Source organism: Spinacia oleracea, chromosome 6, assembly GCF_020520425.1.
Source record: "Spinacia oleracea cultivar Varoflay chromosome 6, BTI_SOV_V1, whole genome shotgun sequence".
Classification (NCBI taxonomy): Eukaryota; Viridiplantae; Streptophyta; class Magnoliopsida; order Caryophyllales; family Amaranthaceae; genus Spinacia; species Spinacia oleracea.
Genome location: NC_079492.1, coordinates 66,915,774 through 66,925,330, shown reverse-complemented (window position 1 = coordinate 66,925,330; position 9,557 = coordinate 66,915,774).

The window sequence follows — 9,557 nt, the reverse complement described above, 5'->3', positions numbered from 1 at the left end:
AACGGGACAATCCGCATCTTGGACACTCATGCAGATTTGCATACTGCTTTCGATACAACACGCAATCATTTGGACACGCGTGTATCTTCTCATAATCCATACCCAAAGGACACATAAGCTTCTGGGCCTCATAGTTAGACCTTGGAAGTTTGTTTCCTTCAGGAAGATTACCAGACGTGGCCTCCAAAAACTGTGAAAAACTCTTGTTGGTCCAACCGTTTTCCACCTTTAAGTTGAAATATTCGATGACGACACCAAGTACAGTTTATGTAGAACCAGGATATAATGGTGTTGCGGAAGCTTTGATTATACTATCATACATATGGGGACGCTCAACGAAATGATGGTCTTCCACATCATGCATCATATCATCTATCCTATCTTTCTCCTCTTCTTCCTCACTTTCAACACCAATATCATCCTCAATTTCATTATCATCACCATTATCACAATGATTATGCTGACTCGAGCTCGGCATACTAGAACTTGCCCCATGATCTATGCTCTCACCATGCCATGTCCACGTCGTGTAGTTACCCTTAAAACCGCGACGAACTATGTGATCAACAATATCATCAATATCCCGATACCCCCTTGAATTATTGCAATCACAACAAGGACACAGAATTAAACTTGATTCATGTTCTGATTGATGTTTCAAGGCAACCTTAATGAACTCTTGAATCCCTTGTAAGAACCTTGTAGAAAATCGTTTACTACCATACATCCAACTCCGATCCATTTTCAACCACTAAAGATAAAACAATATGACCAAATTTTGTCAAAGGTTAGAATATAAACTAGGCTATTCATATCATTATAAATCCATGGCTTCCAACAAAACCTACCATAACTAATAACAAGTTCCCATAGTACAATTCATTTCACATCACAAATTCACAAACCCGAATTTTGTAGCAAACCCAAAACATCATTTCATAACCTACACAAACCATCTCATAAACCTACACAAACCCAAAAATTCATTTCATAACCTTAATTCAACAAAACCTAATTGTAATAAACAAATAATTTCAACAAAACCAACTATTACAATTCATCAAAAACTACAATTAAAATTCAACAAAACCTAAATCTTAAATGTGCACAATTAAAATTCAATTAAATAATATCCACAATTAAAATTCAATCTTAAAATTCAACTAAAATGTACCATTAAAATTCAAACATAATATCCACAATTATAATTAAAATGCACAATTAAAATTCAATTAAATAATATCCACAAAATAAAATTTAAATGTACCGAATTAATCGATGGAGCAATTGAAGAGAGGAGGGCCAGCGGCGTGGCAGCCGACGGCGTTAGCAAGCAGCGGCGACAGTATAGGAGGAAGCGGCGACAGTGACCTGTGAAGAGGCCGGGGGTTGAACGACGATCAGGGGGCGGCGACGAGCAGGAAGTTGGAGGACAATGAGCTGTGCGAAGAGGAGGTTGACGCGGCAGGAGGACGAACAGCAGGTCGAGGAAGACGGAGGTTGACGGCGGAGGACGAGGTTGACGGCGGAGGACGAGGAAGGCCGAGGAAGGAATTGAAGCAGTGAAGGGGTGAAGCTTTTGCAATTGGGTTTCAATTTAGGTCGCTGTGGAATATCGCATTGGAGAGCTAGCGCCAACAAAATTAAATTTTAGAAAAATTCAAAACATCATTTGCGTCGCAGAATTACTAAACTGCGACGCAAATGACTCTAGGATGCCCCCCAGAGTCATTTGCGTCGCAGATTAGTAAATCTGCGACGCACTTGATTGAGTTAATTGCGTCGCAGTTTTACTAATCTGCGACGCAAATGACTCTGGGGGGCATCCTAGAGTCATTTGCGTCGCAGTTTAACAAAGCTGCGACGCAAATGACTAAATTTTATGCTAAAATTTGTCATTTGCGTCACATGTTCAGAATGGCGTGGCAAATGCGGGGATGCAAATAAGCCTTTTTCCACTAGTGAAAGAGGGAGTACGAATACGTTGGACAAAATAGTTAGCTCCAGTCTTTGTAGTATTTTCTACTTGACTCTCTCATGTCCCTAGTGTTAGATAATGTCTTGAATCGGTCAAATCCCTTACTGCAACGCCCCAGCACGGGGTATCTGTTATTTTGGACACGGATTATTTGTTTTGGGCCTATTTTCTGGCTTTTTCCGCATCTGTCTAGAGAGTACTATATAAACTCTTTAGTCATAACCTAGCCGAATTCTGTAATTTGTATTCCTCAAGATCAATAAAACTTTCCTCCCCTCTGCTTGTGGACGTAGCTAACACATTGTTAGTGAACCACGTTAAATCTCTGCGTTTTTTAATTACGTTAATTTAATCTTTCTTTGCATCCGTTATAACACCTAGTATCACTGTATTAGTTTTTGAAGGTGTAAATAGATACTTTTCTTCTAGCTTTATTAAAAAAAAAAGTACAGTGTGCAACTGTGGGTATTACTTAATCGTACACCAGCCTTCAGTAAAAGTTTGTGGAAAAGAATACAATATTATTGTTATGTGTGCCTCGAATCTTCCTTGAAGGATGTTAGGGTGTTATAGTGGAAGATCTGACTTCAAATGGACATATCTCATCATCTATTCATTAGATTCAGTTGATTCAAGTTGGAGGTGAAAGCTCGGCTCAATATCTTTCCAACGGCTGGTCATAAGCTCATTTTGGATGAGAAATGAGGGAGTTATGACTATTTTATGAGAAGCTGTCATGAAGCAGGATGTTCGGCCCAACGAGCTTTGAGGTTCAGCCAACCCTGTTGGAAGTTCGGCCGAACTCTTAGATGGTTCGACCGAACCTGAAGAGAGTCAGTAACTTTGGGTAAGTTCGGCCGAACCTGACCTGGGTTCGGACGGACCCTTTAAAGGTTCGACTGAACCCTACGGGTAAACTGTTTTCTTCTCCGCAAGGTTCAATCGACGTGGCCCTTTTCTTGTCCTTTAGACTGGTTTGATGTCTAACACTATAAATACCAAATGTAATGAGAATTTCAAAATTAAGAGAGAGAAACACAAGTGAGATTGGAACCCTAGATCTAAGCATACATAGAATTCTCTCTTTTTCCCCTTTGAGAATTCCTCTTTGTAACCTTTTCTCCAAAGAAGAGTAATACAAGCTCAAAACCCTCCCACATGGTGGATGTAGCTCATTGAAGAGTGAACCATCTTAAATCTTTGTGTGTGTTTTAATTTCTTCATTTATTTCTTCTCATTATTCAAACATTAGATTTGTCATACAAATCAACATTCAAGCCCAAAAAGGTCCTTCATTCATAACAATTATCGCATAGCCAAGGAATGATCTTTTACGTAATACGGAGTAATAATTAAATTTGTAGAACATTACGGAGTATTATAAATTGCAAAGTGATAAAAGTCGCATTAGCGACAAAATAATAAAATAAATATATTTTTGCTAAAACATACCATTATAAAATAATAAAATAAATATATTTTTGCTAAAACATACCATTATAAAAATTATGTCATTGTTTTAATGGTTTGCCTTATTTTAATATTTTCACGGTAAACATTGGTGTTGATAATAAAAATAATTTGATGAGTCGCGGTCTACGTGGTACCATCAAATGAGTAACACATACTTCCTCCGTCTTTTAATACTTGCAACGTTTGGACTTTTGCCACTATTCATATAATCTACTTTGACTATTCTTAGTGCTTTTTTATATAAGATAAAACATAGTCATGTGGGATCTTGTTAGATTCGTCTCAATGTGTATTTTCAAAATATCAACTTTTTATAATTTTTGCATAAAGAGAATTTAAGATATAAATGATCAAAGTTGTGCATTGGCATGCGTGAAACGAACAAACGTTGCGAGTATTAAAAGACGGAGGAAATATGATTTATCGCAACTTGTGACCTCTATCATCGCCGGCCAAATTAAATTGCAATACAGCGCGTCTCCTGTGAGACCAGTCACAACATCAACTTGATGGTGTGACGAGCGCAAAACCAATAGCGTACCTCCACTAAAACTATATAAAAAAAAGTAACAGATCTAAACTATAGAAGTAACATAGCTAAACTAAAAAAGTACCTCCTCTAAAATTATATATATAAAAAAAGTAATATGTCTAAACTATAGAAGTAACATACCTAAACTAAAAATGTACCTCCCCTAAAACTATTCCGTATAAAAAAAAAAGTAACATGTCTAAACTATATAAGTAACATACCTAAACTAAAAAAGTACCTCATCTAAATTTTTTTTTTAAAAAAAGTAAAATGTCTAAATTATAGAAGTAACATACCTCAACTAAAAAAAATACCTCCTCTAAAATTATTAAAAAAAAAAGTAACATGTCTAAACTATAGAAGTAAATACCTAAACTAAGAAGGTATCTCCCATTAAACTACTCCGTATAAAAAAAGTAACATGTATAAACTATAGAAGTAACATACCTAAACTAAAAAAAGTACCTCCTCTAAAATTATAAAAAAAAAGTAACATGTCTAAACTATAGAAGTAACATACCTAAACTAAGAAGGTATCTCTCCTAAAACTACTCCGTATAAAAAAAGTAACATGTATAAACTATAGAAGTAACATACTTAAACTAAAAAAAGTACCTCCTCTAAAATTATAAAAAAAAGTAACATGTCTAAACTATAGAAGTAACATACCTAAATTCGCAAGTGTGAACTGGTCTCACCTTCAGTTAATGGTGAGAACAGACTCATATAAGAATTTGGGATTGCAATAAGTCCGACTTTTTACTTTAATTTTATATGGTCTCTATTATACATTTATACCTATGTTATAACTCGTTTACTTTTTTATTCCCTTTTTATAAACAAATTTAATATCTATACTAATATATTAAAAGGCGTTGAGAAAAATGTCTATGTGGCACGTAGTACTCTTCCCTTTGCGCCACATCATCCACTCACCAAATGATATGCCATATCATGGACAACCAAAAATCAATACATACAATGAGGTTCGAACTCGATACCTCAAGTGTGGAGGATAACTCTCATTACCATCTTAACCAACAACCATTTGTGGTTTATCTTTTCACATAAATTTATAAATGAATGTTAACATGAAATTTACAACAACTAAACTTTTATGTGACTTTTTATTTTCTATTGACTATTTTGGAAAAAAAAAATAATTAAAGAATTAGGATAATCATGAATAACCATGATGTCATAAGTCTCATAATTAAGCATCAACTACAGAAATGCCTTGCATGGCTGCATGTATCTAATTTGGTGTTTGTTAATTTTGAATAACTTATTTCCACTAGAAAACAAATTATACAAATTGTAAGATGATGCAATTGAAAAATTATTTCTCACGATAAATGACTTAGTTTGTTTGTGTAGTTGACGAACTTGATGAATGCTTTCACTTAATGCTTTACATGTATCTTATCAAATATTTTGCTCAAGAAAAATCTAAAATTTTAACTATTCAATGTAGCAATCGGGGCATCGCCCGAGCCACACACTAGTTTTCAATGTTAAAACCCTACATCGCATGTATTTAGAATTAGTATCGATTTTATTTATTTGTTTTCGTCAAAAAAATAATTTAGTATCGATAATTCACCACATTACATTTCATGTGTACCTTGGACAAAAGGAAACTATCACACGACTCCCTTGAGTCCCTTAAAAGGATAATTTTACAATAACACAATATTGGGCAAATATTACGAACAGTGAAGACAATAATGACAGAAGAAACTACTCCCTCCGTCCCGAAATACTTGACCTGTTTTCCTTATCGGGCCGTCCCTTAATACTTGACCTGTTTCTAAAAATAGAAATATTCTAACAATATTATATTATTTCTCACTCCACTCCTATTAACCCACCTACCCCTACTCCATACAAAAATAATTAAAAATTCAACCCCTACTCTCCCCTAACCCCACCCCTTTACACATTTCCCACTAACTACATTAAAATAATACCCCACTATCAACTACTACCTATTAAATTAAATAAGTCAATTCAAATCCCTTAAACTCTGTGCCGGTCAAACCGGGTCGAGTATTCCGGGACGGAGGGAGTACCGTGGTTGGTCATAATTTATTGGCGGGCCTTATATTTTTAGTGATGCAGTTTGATAAATTTTGTAAAATGTACGATCAGATGAGTTTTATACTCTGTCTGTCCCATTTTTATAATTCTGTTTGATAATTTTCACAGGTTTTAGAAAAGTTAAATATAGTACATTAGAAAAAAGGAATATACTCCCTCCATTCCTTTTTTATCTTCCTGTTTCTATAAATATCGTTCCTAAATGATCTTCTTGTTTCTATTTTTGGACATGACTTTTTACCATAAATTTCTCCATCATTCCTTATTTAATTCATTCACATTTCCCCATTCACCCACTCAACCCCACTTTTATGATTTTTTATTACTTTAAACAAAATATCTTCTCTCTACTTCATTTCTTTATTACTTTCCTTTATTTATTTATTATTTTCTCTTACACCCAATCATTATTTTTACATCCAATCCTTACAAGATTCCATTTTCTTATTTTCCACCCCAAACTCCAAAAAGGAATATCATTTAGGAATGGAGGGAGTAATATATGTTAGGTTATGATACATATGACATTACATAGATCATGCGGAAACAACCATTAACCCAGGACAACATATTATTTACACATAATCATATAGCATAATTTAGATGCATACTCTTTGTTGCGTGCCCTCCCTAGCTGCGCCCGAACCGAACAAGAACAAGTCTTTAGGACTCCAAGTGTCGTCCCTCCGTAGATAGTCCACAGCACGTCCGGATCCGCCTTAAGATTGACCAACTAGAATCGCCCTTAAGGTACTAGAATTTTCGGCACTTTTGAGCAAGATGTGTGGCTGAATTTTTCTCTCAAAAACTCACTTTAAATACTTTTTAAAACTCGTTATAAATTGTGAACCCAGGCCACATATTTATAGGGTTATGGAAAGGGAATTGGAATCCTATTCAGATACAAATTAATTAAACCTAGAATCCTACAAGAACTCTAATTTAATTATTTTATCAAATAGAATTAGGAATTTAATCATTAACCGAACTCTGCACGTTTTAGGAAACGTGCACGAACACAAACACTTACGCACACACACACGGCAGCCTCGATGGGCCGCCCATGCGTGCGTGCGAGCAGCAGCCCACGCAGCGAGGCCTGCGCGAGCCACAAGCCCACGCAAGCACCCGCGCGCGCTGCGCGCGCTGTGCGCGCTGCCACGGCCTGCTGGGCCTGGCCTTGCGCTGGGCCTGGCGTGGCTGTTTGTGTGGCGCGCTTGGCTTGCTGGGCGATGGCCTGGCTTCGTGCTGGGCCCTCGTCCGGCAGGCCTCGTCCGATGCTTATTCGTACGATACGCTTCCGATTAAATTTCCGATTCCGGAATTCATTTCCGATACGAACAATATTTAATATTTCCGTTTCCGGAATTATTTTCCGATTCCGGTAATATTTCCGATTCTGACAATATTTCCGTCTCCGGCAATATTTCCGATTCTGGTAATATTTCCATTTCCGATAATATTTTCCGATACGTACCATGTTTCCGTTTCCGGCAACATCTACGACTTGGATAATATTTATATTTCCGATACGATCCATATTTCCGTTTCCGGTAATATCATCGTTTCCGGAGTATTCATTTCTTGCCTGTGACGATCTCAGCTCCCACTGAAACCAAGATCCGTCGATTCCGAATATCCATAGATAGAGTATTTAATGCCATTAAATACTTGATCCGTTTACGTACTATTTGTGTGACCCTACGGGTTCAGTCAAGAGTAAGCTGTGGATTAATATCATTAATTCCACTTGAACTGAAGCGGCCTCTAGCTAGGCATTCAGCTCACTTGATCTCACTGAATTATTAACTTGTTAATTAATACTGAACCGCATTTATTAGACTTAACATAGAATGCATACTTGGACCAAGGGCATTATTTCCTTCAGTCTCCCACTTGTCCTTAGGGACAAGTGTGCATTTCCTAATTCCTTTGTCGCTCGATGCTTGCTCTTGAACATAAGGTAAGAGTTGTCATCCTTATTATGTCCAGAGGTGTTCCTCGGTTTCAGAGTTCAACTGATCAAATAAACAGATAATCATAGCCTATGATTCATCCGAGCACGGCCATGCATTTCACAGTTTCTAGCTCTCCGAGTGGCCTTGTACAACTTTTAAGCATCTCATCCCGATTTATGGGAGGACAATCCCAATCTTGCGATCTTGAGATTAGACTTCGTTTGATAGGTGATTACCTGAGCGTTGCCTTTATAGCCTCCTTTTACGGTGCGACGGTTGGTCAACGTCAAAGCAACCAGTTCTCAAACAAGTAATCTCAAATCACTCAGGTATTGAGGATTTAGTGTCTAATAATTTTAATGAAATTTACTTATGACAGATTTTCATCTCTTACAGTAAAGTTTCATAGGTCTTGTCCGATACTAGTCTTCCCAAAGTAAGTATCTATGCAAATGATTATGACATTGCCATGTCCACATAGTTCAAGAAACAGAACTACTAGTCATCTTGCATTCTAGTCGTCTAACGTTTTCTATGCGTCCAATTTTATAGAAAACTCCGACTAGGGACCATTTTCAACTTTTGACATTCAAGTTCACTTGATAGACATTTCTTAGTCACAGGACTGGTCCTGACAGTCTATCTTGAATATATTGTCAAATTGAAGGGACTCATCATTTAATACTAAACCAAGATTAAATGGAATATGAAAACACATTTCATATATGATAAATGTTCAACCCCAATGTTTTACAACCATGGGCCTCTAACCCATCTTTAAAACATTTCATGGAATTCAAAGCTATGTTTGATTTCCAGTGCTACAACGTGAGTGTTGCTTCTCACTTGTTGCATAGGTTTAGTTATCATGCTTTGCCAATCTTAATATCCTTTTCATCGAATGTTCTTCGAGATATGATGATAAGATCTTTTGAGTTTGTTTATTATGTGATCTAGTCTTTCTTACTTCGATAGTGGTTCTACGCATTTTGTAATGAAGAATCATCAAGTTAGCAGACATGTGATCCACCCAAGTTCAATGAAGAACTCATTAATATAAACAACTCTGTTTTATTGCTTCTTAGGCAATAAGTACTTTTACTTCAACTGTTTAGGTTGCTAGTGATGCTTTGTTTGGATTTGCTTATCCAAGCAGTTCACAGATATGTGGAAGACTTTCCAGCAATATCTTAGAACATATTTAATTTCCCACGCAACAACTCATGGTCTTCAATCCATGTTGCCATTTCAAAACACGATGCTCTTTAGCTCGTCCTTGTCAATGGTTAACTCCAAAGGGTCTTGCTTGATCCTTTGCCAGTGTTTATGCGTGTAGCATCAATATTTAGCATATCTTTATTTCCTTGAATCAAGAACTATTCCTATGTACCTTTTCAAGTACCATAAGTATTCTTGATCTCAATCTAGTTGATCTTCACTTAGATCAATAGAGATTGGTATATGTTCGTCATGCCTAAAGTCATACGATACGTTTTTGGCGATCCTCATATTATAT